The 12,860-nt window shown below is 35.3% G+C and overlaps 1 protein-coding gene and 1 pseudogene across 1 annotated transcript in view; one reads left to right on the forward strand and one right to left on the reverse strand.

Moving 5' to 3' along the window:
• LOC143556573 (nucleolar protein 56-like) overlaps nt 1–12,860 on the forward strand; it is a 191,625-nt gene that overhangs the window by 72,280 nt on the left and 106,485 nt on the right. The gene's annotated exons all lie outside the window — the stretch shown is intronic.
• LOC143556555 (putative carboxylesterase 12 pseudogene) lies at nt 333–1,545 on the reverse strand (annotated as a pseudogene).

Raw genomic sequence — 12,860 nt, forward strand, 5'->3', positions numbered from 1 at the left:
AGTTTATTGGCATAATGAATATAAGAATATAAATATTCAAGTATGACCTTACCACAAGAAATCATCAAGTGCGTAAAACTAGAGCCGTAAAAGACGTGAATCGAACCAGGCCTTTTCCATGTTCGTTCGTTAAGCTTTTATTAGACAATTGAACGGTTGACAAGCGCATAACCAAACGAAATTTTGTGTTTGTATTTGTTCGTTAAGGAAATGATAAGTATGCCTACATATATAGTTAAAATGTGCCTCTTAAGATTATTAATTTATAAATATATTATGAGTATACAAATAATATAACAAACAACAAGCTAGAGATGAAAACTACAAGGTTATTTTAAAGATATGGTTGATATTCATGACATGCTTTACTCAATTTATTCATATTTTGTTGTTTTGTTTTATAAAAGAAATTAAAGTTTGAATTAGAGCCTCGGCCTTTTCAGTTGATGGATCAATCAAATGAAAGCAATGATCCACACCTTCATTCTCCAAAAACTCAATCTCACCTGCCCATTTACTCTTTCTCAATGTCTCATAATACTCCACCCCTCTTGGTTTCAAAGGATCATTTTCCGCAACCACGGTTAACACCCTAGAGCAACAAAGTTTCTCAAGATTCGGGTCCGAAACAGGGTTGAGCTTCGGGTTATCATCAGAAGCAGAACTACCCGGGTACAAGTACTGAGTAAATTTCTCGGGTACTTTCTGAGAGAAGTACAGGTGCAGTATCATTAACCCCCGGACAGCCAACCCAGTATGATTAACTCCAGCTTGAACTGTGAGGTAATGAACCAAGTTCGCCCCGGCACTCTCTCCCACCAAGAAAACCCGACTCGTGTCAACATAATCGTTAATCCACGAGTCGGGTCCTGTCCCAGATACGTGAGAGGCGATCCATTGTAACGCAGCCCAGCAGTCATGGTAGGCTTCAGGGAGAGGGTGTTCGGGCGCAAGTCTATAGCCTATCGCAATGGCCACAGCGGAGGTTTGGGAGACGAGCGGCGTGAGGAAGCTTTGTGTGGCAACGTTTAGTGGTGATCCGGTGCAAAATGCGCCGCCATGCACGTAGATAATGAGCGGAAGCTTTTGTTTTTGTAAAGGGTTGATTTTTGGGAGGAATATTCGGGATTTGATCGATGAGATGTCGACGTCTTTGGATTGAATGCCGGTGAGGGGATCGGTGGATGGTGGCACCATGGGAATGGTGAGAAGGCGTTCCACACGGGCGTCGTTGTATACTCGAATAAATGGTGGGAAGTCATGAGCGATTTCGGTTGATGAAAATGAAGGAGCCATTGATGGTTAATATTGTGTTACAAATTATTGTAAGTAGAAGAAATTATAATTTGAAGAAAAACATGAAGAGTTTGGGGTTTAAATAGAGGTGAACAATATGAGTAGTGTTGTGATTTAAGATACGAGAATTAGACTAAGACATGGTCAAAATATGTACATGTAATAAAATACATTTGATGTCCTTTTACTTGACTTTCTAGTCAATAAAATTACTCTTCAAGTCAATAAATTGTTTTAAATCACAACTTGATATTACACTACAGTTTCATAGATCAAAATTTCAAAGTAAGTAAGAAACATATGCATATCGGCATATATCATATTGTATATTCCTTGTCTTTAATATTTTTTAGATTTAATTACAAGTTTGATCACAACATGTTCAATGTTGGGTTTCAACTTTCAAACCATAAATCAAACCAAAACGAAACAGCTTAATTGTTTCCGGTTCTAGAAGACTCAAAAACTGAGAACCCGAATTACATTTCAACCCGTATCCCTTTTAACACAAGTTCATGTTATTCAGTCGGAAATTAAACCAAATTCAAGTTCGGGTTTCAGTACGGGTATGCCGACTTTGAATTTTGTTTGGCTATCTTTTTTGTTTTTTGATTAAAAAAATTTCGAACTGATGAACCCCTTTATTTGTTTATTAACACACAGAACTAAAATCAGTGATCTAAAAGCATAATTCCAAACAAAATTTCTTAAACTTGAGGGACTTTTTTGTCATTATTGGATAGTTGTTACCGTGGGTGGAACTTAACAGTTTAGATACCGTGGGGACTAAAGTTGAACATTGTGAAGTTTGTTAGTTAGTATTTAGGGGGTGTTTGGGATAGCTTATTTTTACCAACTTATGACTTATTAACTTTTTGAAAAGGTTTATAACCCTGAATTACGATTTGGCCAAATTACTTCTTGTTTTCGTTTCGTTCATTTCTATAAAATATTAATCAATAGTAATAATAATCAACTACGAGCGGTTCTACATGTCCAATTTGTTCAATTTGTTGGTGTTTTCGTAACGATCTTAATAGTAAGTACTAATCTTCAATCTCGACACCTTCAACTATCATCAGATGAAACGTGAAAGAACAAACATGAAGTATGTAGATATGGATATAAATCAAGTATAGTTTATAACATATCAAAGAACAACTCATATGGATAATTGAGAGAAAGCTAGTTATACTTCAACACAGCCAAAAAAGAGTTATTTATGAATACTTAAAACTATTTACATTTTCTAAATAAAATGGTTTCGATTAAACATGAATACAGTTTGGTGGGCCGGTTGGTCAGTTAGGTTTTCCCTAAAGGTTTCCTCCCCGGAGTACTGTTTCCTCCCCGGTAGGTATGTAAATGAACCGAACCGAGCCCAAGCTCGACTAGGCTTGACCTTTGCTAGTTTTGAGCTCTTTTATAAAGCTCGAATTCAACTCGTGAGTTGTTTTTTCAAGCTCGGGTTTGACTCGTTTATTATTTATTAATTAATTTATATAGGCTTTTAACTATTCTTTTTTTTTTTATAGATTTTGGAAAACAAAAAGGGAAACCTTTAATGAGCTCCTAAGATCGTCTCGAGTTCAGTTGTTCAATGTAAAATTAATACATATAAATCCAAAAGTTGAAAACCTTAAAAATACACAAGGGTTGACGGGTCTAAACGAGTTTCTCATACAAAGCTCAAACTCAGACTCGATACCTGAATAAGTTTTATATGAGGCCCGGACTCTGTAAGTATTAAACGGAGGACAAAAAATGAAATTTTATTATTGTGAACCTCATTTTCTTTCTCTTTCATGATGACCATGTAAAGTTAAGAGTCAATGGAGTTGGTTAGCTTAAATTCCATTAAAACACAACAGAAATATAAGCTGTAATAATTTCAACACGAAAGAACGTATAGATTGATCTATTGACCATTGTAGTTGTCAACAGTGTGGGCCATATGGCATTTTTTTCAAAAAAATTGACTCACAACTGGTCCTGAAATAATAATATATTTTTAATAACGAGAAATAGTCTACATTGTTGAATTTGTTATAATATTACTGTAATTGTAAGAATATTGGATATGATAGAAATAAGTAAATATATGAGAAGTGTACTGGGGTGATATTTCATTTCCATCGAAGCAGTATTTATACTACACAAAAGGTAAAATATACAGGGGACAAATATCAGACATTTGAAATATGTGGAGTGTTCATGTGGCCAAAACTTTTGACAAAAGTGACATACAACTTGCAAGGTCGTCGGTGGTTTCACAACACTCCCCCTTGGATGACACTTTTTCAAAACTTCGGGGTCTTGAAGTACTGTCTCATTAAAAACCTTGTTAAAGAAAAACCCAATGGGAAAAAACTTTAGCTAAGGGAAAAAGAGTGCAGTATATAGCTCCCCCTTATATTGCAGGTCGTTACATTGTCCGTACATGGCTCATGCCAATATCATGAACATGTTTCCTGAATGTTGCTGTGGGAAGTGCTTTTGTGAAAAGATCAGCTGAGTTGTTGCTGGACTGGACATATCTCATCTCAACCTGATTGTCTTTAATAAGGTCTCGAGTATACTCAAAGTATCTTGATGGTATATGCTTTGTTCTGTCACTTTTGATATACCCTTCCTTCATTTGCGAGACACAAGCTGCATTATCTTCATAGATAGGAGTTGGAATTCCATCTTTCTCTAGTCCACAAGAAATCAATATGTGTCGTGACATAGATCTTAACCATACACATTCTCTTGAAGCTTCATGCAATGCAATGACTTCAGCATGATTTGAAGATGTTGCAATGAGTGTTTGTTTCTGAGAACGCTATGAAATCGCAGTTCCTTCATTCTTAAATACGTATCCAGTTTGAGATTTTGCTTTATGGGGATCAGATAAATAACCTGCATCTGCATAACCAACTAACCCTTCTTTTGAATCGTTAGGATAAAATAAACATAAATCAGCAGTTCCTTTTAGATACCGAAAAATATGTTTAATGCCATTCCAATGTCTTTTAGTAGGGGATGAACTGAATCTTGCCAATAAGTTAACTGCAAAAGAAATGTCAGGTCTTGTACAGTTAGTAAGATACATAAGTGCTCCAATTGCACTGAGGTATGGTACTTCGGGACCAAGAATCTCTTCATTATCTTCGCAAGGACGAAATGGATCATCGTCAACATTGAGTGATCTAACAACCATTGGTGTGCTTAAAGGGTTTGCTTTGCCCATATTGAAACGTTTTAAGAGTTTATCAGTATAAGTTGACTGATGCACAAGTATTCCATTGTGCATATGCTCAATTTGTAAACCAAGACAATATTTGGTTTTTCCAAGGTCTTTCATTTCAAATTCTTTCTTTAAAAGAGCAATCGCTTCATTAATTTCTTTTTGTGTCCCAATTAAATTGAGATCATCAACATACACAGCTATGATCACATATCCTGATGTTGTCTTCTTGATGAAGACGCATGGACAAATAAGATTATTTGTGTATCCTTTGATTGTACCACATCCTTCCAGATTGTTTCAGTCCATACAAGGATCTTTGTAACTTAATGGAATACATTTCCTTAGGCTTTGAGCTTATAGCTTCCGGGAGTTTAAATCCTTCGGGAATTTTCATATAGATGTCACTATCTAGTGATCCATACAAGTAAGCTGTGACAACATCCATAAGACGCATCTCTAAATTTTTAGAGTCTACTAAGCTGATTAAATATCTAAAAGTAATAGCATCCATGACTGGAGAATACGTTTCTTCATAGTCAATTCCTGGCCTCTGAGAAAAACCTTGAGCTACAAGTTTTGCTTTATATCTTGTAACTTCATTTGTCTCATTTCGTTTTCTCACAAAAACCCATTTATATCATACAGGTTTCATTGACTTTGGTGTAATGACAATATGTCCAAAAACCTTTCGACTATTTAGGGAATTTAATTCAGCTTGCATGGCATCTTTCCATTTGTTCCAATCTTGTCGATTTTTACAATCATCTACAGATTTTGGTTCAGGGTCGTCATTTTATTCCATGATATCACTTGCCACAGAATAAGAAAATATATCATCAATATTTTCCATTTCATCTCGATCCCACATGATATGTGATTGACCATAGTTGATTGACAATTCTTTATTGGAATCATTTATTCCTTCCTGAGAAAATGTTATATCATTTATTTTTTCCTGAGGGAAGGTTTTTTCGATCATTCCTTCCTTAGGGTCAGTATCCTTTTCAGAGCCCTTTCTTTTTTGAGGATTTTTATCCTTTGAACCGATTGGCCTTCCACGTTTTAAACGTTTTTGAGATTCATGAGGTGCATTATTATGGTTTTGCTTGCTTGGAATCTCAACTCGAGCTGGAGCATTAGCAGCTGGTATATGAGATTTAGTGACCCTGTTTATATCAGTAAATGCATCAGGTAACTGATTTGCAATTTCTTGTAGATGTGTTATTTTTTGATCCTCTGTCTCACTTTGTTTTGATCTTGGGTCTAAGTGTAACAATGATGGCACACACCATGATATATCTCTTTCTTGTTTTGTCATTTCTCCCTTAATGCCGGGAACATTGTCTCGTTAAAATGGCAATCAGCAAAACGTGCTGTAAATACATCACCTGTTAAAGGTTCAAGGTATCTTATGATGGAAGACGTTTCATATCCAACATATATTCCCAACCTTCTTTGGGGACCCATTTTTGTGCGTTGTGGTGGTGCAATAGGAACATACACAGCACACCCAAAAATTCTAAGATGAGAGATATTTGGCTCATTTCTAGAAACAAGTTGTGTGGGAGAGTATTTATAATTTGCACTTGGTCTCACACGGATTAATGATCCAGCATGCATAATTGCATGACCCCAAATAGAAACAGAGAGTTTTGTCCTCATTATTAATGGTCTAGCTATTAGCTATAGGCGTTTGATCAACGACTCGGCTAAGCCATTTTGTGTGTGTACATGAGCAACAGGGTGTTCTACAACAATCCCCACAGACATGCAATAATCATCAAAAGCATGTGATGTAAATTCTCCCGTATTATCAAGTCTTACTCTTTTAATGGTATAATCCGGAAAATGTGCACGTAATTTGATAATTTGAGCAAGAAATTTTGCAAAAACCACATTACGAGTCGATAATAAAGAGATATTAGACCATCTGCTGGATGTGTCTATTAAGACCATGAAGTATCTAAATGGTCCACATGGTGGATGAATTGGTCCACATATGTCACCTTGAATTCTTTCAAGAAACATTGGTGTTTCTTTATCGACTTTTAATGGCGAAGGCCTTGTAATTAATTTTCCAAGAGAACAAGATGTACATTGAGACATTTTATGTATTTTGTGGATCTTTTGACCTTTCAGTGGATGCCCATGTGTATTTTCAATGATCCTTTTCATCATTGTGGATCCTGGATGGCCTAATCTGTCATGCCATAAGTTTATGATACCAGAATCGCAACAATTTTCTTTGACTGCCATATGTGCTTGAGGCACATTTATATATGTATAATGCAAACCAGAATGGAGCATTGGCAATTTTTCCAATATTTGATCTTTGCTTATTTTATGCAAATATTTTTCATTACTAACAGTCCTTGACTGAGTATCATATCCATTATGATATATGTTTCTGAAACTCAACAAATTTCTTGTTGATTTTGGGGAAAATAAAGCATTTTCTATTTTGAGCTTTGTACCATTTGGTAATGCTAAATTAGCTTTTCCCACTCCTTCTATCAAGTTTGTAGGACCTGATATTGTATTGATGATCCCTTTTGTTGGTTTCAGTTTATAAAAATATTTTTTAGATCTAAGTATAGTATGCGTGGCTCCATTATCCGTTATACATATATCTTATTCATTTGTTTGATATTGTGCTCCGGTAATTTTCATTTTAAATCTTAAAAAATATTAAGAAAAAATAATAAGTATATAACGAAGACATATGATATTTTAATAAGAACTTTATTTAATTGAAACACAAGTAGTACATGAAAGAGGAACTACATAATTAAAGATAATGAGAACACACTTAATAATTGCATCTAATTATAGTAGTCAAGCGACTTTGTTTCAAAGTTCCACCTCAAAGTCTTCAACGCTCAGCTCAGCATTGATATTATTAAAGTTATCAACATGGTTCACTTCTTTCTCTTTTCCTTTTAGAGAGGCTTGGTACAGTTCACACAGATGTGGAGCTGTGCGACAAGCCTTTGCCCAGTGGTTTGTACTTCCACATCTAAAACATGAAGTGCCATTGTTTTCGGACCTACCAGCTTCATTCCATTTATTTTGGTGGTTGGAATTGGTATTGTGTGGGACATGATAATTATTGACTCTCTGGTTACGACCACGGCCACGGCCACGACCACGACCGTAAGAATTATTGTTCCATTTGAATGAAAGCTTACGATCAATAAAATGTCTTTTGTCAAAATAACCACGGCCACGTCCACGGCCTCGTCCTCGACTTTGTTTCCATTTATGACCAGAATTTTTATGAGAACTTTTATGAGCAACATGTGCTTCTGGTATTGCTAATGAACCCGTGGGACAAGATTGATGATTTTTCATCAATAATTCATTATTTTTCTCTGCTACAAGGAGCAATGCATTTAGATCAGAGTATCTCCTAAAATTCTGCAAACGATAATGTGTTTGCAAGTTTATGTTTGATGCATGAAACGTGGAGAAAGTTTTCTCTAACTTTTCTTCCTCTGTTACGGGATACCCACAAAATTCTAGTTTTGAGCAAATTCGGTATAAAGCAGGGGTGTAATCATTTACCCTCTTAAAATCTTGGAACCTAAGACTGTTCCATTCATCTCTAGAATTAGGAAGTAAAACTTCCCTTAGATGACCGAATCTGCTTTTCAAATCTTCCCATATCATATATGAGTTATCATAATTAAAATACTCATGCTGTAGTAATTCATCAATATGTTTATGGATGAAAACATCAGCTCTTGTGTAACATCCTGAATATTATAATGATAAATAAGGAAAGTTACGTTTAGTGATTTCGCGTTATTAATTAAGTAATATCGAGTAAAGAACGGATCATGGACTTAGATTAATTAAGGTGGGTTAATTGGGAATGGGCCTTAGGTCCATGGGCCTTGGGGAATATAAATACCCCCCTAAACCATCATAAAACCCTAAACCTCATTTCATTCCATCTTAATCTCTACACACTCCAAACACACACACACCATACGCGGCCGAGCGAGAGAGAGGTGAAATCTGAGCAAGAAAACGTGATTCAAGATTTATACAAGATCCAAAGTTCATAAGCTAGCTAACCGAGACCAAAACGAAAACATAAAGGTATGATTTCGATCTTAAAGTTCATATTTTAATAGACGGTTAGCCATGAAACTTGAAACTATAATAGATCGGGTCTAAACAAAACGTAAAGTAACGAACTTGATGCTAGGACGAATCCAATGAACCCATAAACAGATACGGTTCGTATAGGATAAACCGTAAATCTTGTATTGAACGTTTTTACCATAAAGGTCCAAACTTTACGTCATTCCGGGCTAAGTTTTACCCGAACAAGGCCATGGGAATGATCGCGGGACTTGTTAACGTCATATCCAAGAATTTCTCGATGAAACGAGGGTGATTTTAGCGATTTCGAATGAACAGAGGCGAATGCTGAATAACTTCGCCTGCAAGCCAACTTCGCCTTCAAGCAAGTTCGCTTGCAAGCAAGTTCGCCAGCCAAGTTCGCCCCTGACAACTTCGCCACAATAAGTTCGCCCATGATAACTTCGCCTAAGGCTAAGTTCGCTAATGCTCAACTTCGTCTGGCATAAGTTCGCCTAACTGATTAACTTCGCTTGATGTTAAGTTCGCTACAAGCAAGTTCGCCTACCTTATTAACTTCGCTGAACCATATGTTCGCTGGACTCTAAGTTCGCCGAGTCTTAAGTTCGCCGAACCTTAAGTTCGCTTAAGTTAAGTTCGCTTAACATGCATTTTAAGGTAACGAATCGGGCTAACGAATGAGTAGGTGAATAAAATAGCAACTTAAAATCCTAATAGGAAATGCGTTAAGACAGTTAATGAAAATAAAATTTTTCCAAGCTGACCTGGCAGCTCGACCCCAGCCAGTGGCTCTGCCCCTTGGACCCTGCTAGGGGCTGCCGCCCCTAGAACCCCGCTGCCAGGGGCGCTGCCCCCGGACCCCCGTTCGTTGTGGGTAGTATCTAAGACTAGAAAGATGATATGAGTAGTGGTAGTTAATTGATACATGTAAATATTATACAGTTAGCCGTGCACAGCTCAAGAAGGGAATAACGATTAACGGAGAGCGTAACAGGATTCAAGTGAGTTTCTAGCCCCATTTATGTGTTATGTTTTCGGGGCTGTGTGCATACTCAATATGTTTGTTAATACGCTTATCCTAAGAGATAAGTGTATGCCTTATGTGAATAATGTGAAATGTATGAATGATTGCTTCATGGTACGTGAACGATCTTCGGATATTGCACGTACTGTCAGGTTGGAACGCTATGTATAAGGTAAGTATGATATGTATGCTTATGTGTATGAACACGATAAAGTTAATAAAAGAAGGAAAGGATGGTTGTATGGTTACGAAAAGGGTACCGAGCCCTAATAATATTCGAGGTATGATGTATGGTTGTATGGTAACGAAGAGGGAATCGAACCCTACTAATATTCGAGAACTAGGGAACCGAACCCTACTAATATTCGAGGAAGGAGGGTACCGAGCCCTAATAATACTCGAGGAAGGAGGGTACCGAGCCCTAATAATACTCGAGGAATGTAGGGCGTAATGCTCTTTATAACGTAAGATATGAAAGCAAGTTAGTACAAAAGAAAGTATGAAAGTATGAATGAAAGAATATAAGTTTGTGTGTATTGTATAATGTATGATTAACTAGAACTCACTTAGCGTAGCTGACTTTTAGTATGCACGCAGGTGAGTAGGATGAGGCAGCTCGCTTGAGGAGACACGTGGCGTGGAATAAGAGACTGGCATAAGAAGGCTCAAGAAGTGATATGTTTTAATTACTTTGTTTTTGAAAGACAAGTTGTATGTTTAAGACAAGTTTTGAATTGTTACGAAATGTTTTATGAAAGTTTTTAATGTTCCGCGAATGTTTTAATTAACTCTGATATTTAGAACTGCGTTTATGAGTAAATCCAACACGAAAGTAGGGCTACCGGTAACGGGGCCTTACATCTTGCTTTATCCTGGTCAGAGCAATCATTGTATTCTTGGATTGTTTCTAACACATCCATAGATTTTAAATGTCTTTTGACATTTGCTGTCCAAGACATATAGTTTTCTCCAGAAATGTTGAGTGCAGGGAATTCGAGTTTTGTTGCTAAACATAATAGAGCAAATAATAAGATAAATATTAGAATCCATATATATCAATCAACAATGATATACAAACATTGGTAGAGCTATAAACATATAAAAGAAAAAGAAAATGCCGATATCGTCAGATGGGAGATTAAAAATTAGAATGAGAAGTAGTATAAGCATTATAGTGACCAACAGCAAAACCGGGTGAATCATTTTGAAAACTTTATCTTGGATAAATTTAATAAGAAGAATGTTTGTTGTAAATGAAATTGGGTTAATAATTGGTTATTTATAGTGAAAATTTATAACCGTTTTACAACGGCTATATTACCGTTTTATAACGGTAACATTACCGTTTGTATGTGTGTGTGTGTATATATAATATTAATTATTTTAAAGTAAGATAATAAATACAGTTTATTTTATAAAATATATAATTATTATGCATAATAATAAGAATAAAATTGTTAGTGTAAATAAATCTAACGTTTAAATGATATATTAGTGTGCATATAAAAATTAGAATGGTTATCAAATTTTAATAACAATGTTTATACACATTATTGTTGTTACTTAGTATATGTATATGCATAGATATATTTTCAATGTACATAATTAAAGAAGTGTTTATGATGCTTATGTAGATACCTTTGTGTCTATTACCTTTCTTGATTAGGATATAAGCGGCTCGTGCTGATAACGTGTTATAATATTACCGTAATTGTAAGAATATTGGATATGATAGAAATAAGTAAATAATGAGAAGTGTACTGGGGTGATATTTCATTTCCATCGAAGCAGTATTTATACTACACAAAAGGTAAAATATACAGTGGACAAATCTCAGACATTTGAAATATGTGGAGTGTTCATGTGGCCAAAACTTTTGACAAAAGTGACATACAACTTGCAAGGTCGTCGGTGGTTTCACAACAGAATTTTAATTTGTTAAATTCTTTTAAGAGTAAAGTTCGGGTTTTTTAGAGTTTCATTTTCATTGTAATTTGTATCAATGTGGTTCACTGATTTGTCAAATATGCTATTTCAGTCTAAAATATGTTTAATAAGATGGACGAAATTGCAATAAAAATGAAACTATAGAGACGGAAATAACAAGGTTTAATTTTTTTGGACTGAATGGCTAATTTAAAAAAACCACAAGAATATAAAACCGTAGTTTACTCCTCTTCTAAATTTTCCGTATTTATTAAGATTAGTATTGTGTTTTTTAAGTGGATAATTTAAAGTTGTATTTGTTTTTATTAATCCAAACTATCATCTTTTGGTCATTGTCGGTCCTAACTAACGAACTGATTGTTAACGGTCCCGTCTTTTAACGTATTTGTTCCCAAGGTCCGCAACTAACAGAATCCTAAAGCCGTTAGTTGTAGGTCGTCAGAATAATGTTTTTGGCATGAAAACTCACTTTTTTTTTGGAAAACTCAATATTTCCGTCCCAAACATTTTTATAACATTCAATCAGACCTTTAGGAACATTTTTCTAATACAAGCCCTAGTTATTGAGGTCGTCGGAACCCTATAACCATCGTCGAAATTTGTTGGTAGTGCTCAAGTGGTGGTGAGTCAGTTGGTGGTGGTGGCGGTGTTCAAATGGTGTTCAGGTTGAATTTACCGGCCAAAAACGTTTTTTCGGCGACTTGCAAGTAACGACGTTAGGATTTCGTTAGTCACAGATCATTGGGAACAAATACGATAAAAGATTGGACCGTTAGCAACCAATTTGTTAATTGGAACCAATAATGCCCAAAAAAGATAGTTGAAATTAATAAAAACAATATACCTAATTTAAAAAGAATATCGATGAAAATAGTCACTAATTTCATAGACCTTGCAGCCACAGCACAAAAATTCCATGCTTTTGTTTGAAAAAAATAGAATGACTAAAAAAATAAATTACTAAAAGCAAAAAATATTTAAAAATCTAATTTTTAATATTTCTCAATACTTACCAAAAACAGAAAGTATTGAAAACTAACTTTATTTTCAATTTAAAATTTAAAATTATCAAAACTTCGAAACTTTGGTTAGTTGGTCCTCTCTTTACGGGGTTTCATCACTAGTCAGGGCTTTCGAGTCAAAGCATCAACACCTACAACCAAGGAGAAGTAAATCATTGATAAAAGAGTAAAAGAGCCTTGTCTAGTAAACTTGAAAATTTTGTGTTTGTTTAGAGAAAAGTCTATGTTA

Source organism: Bidens hawaiensis, unplaced genomic scaffold (genome assembly GCF_021521415.1).
Source record: "Bidens hawaiensis isolate Kalapana, Puna unplaced genomic scaffold, B.hawaiensis_p1.1 tig00018651_1, whole genome shotgun sequence".
NCBI classification, from domain to species: Eukaryota; Viridiplantae; Streptophyta; class Magnoliopsida; order Asterales; family Asteraceae; genus Bidens; species Bidens hawaiensis.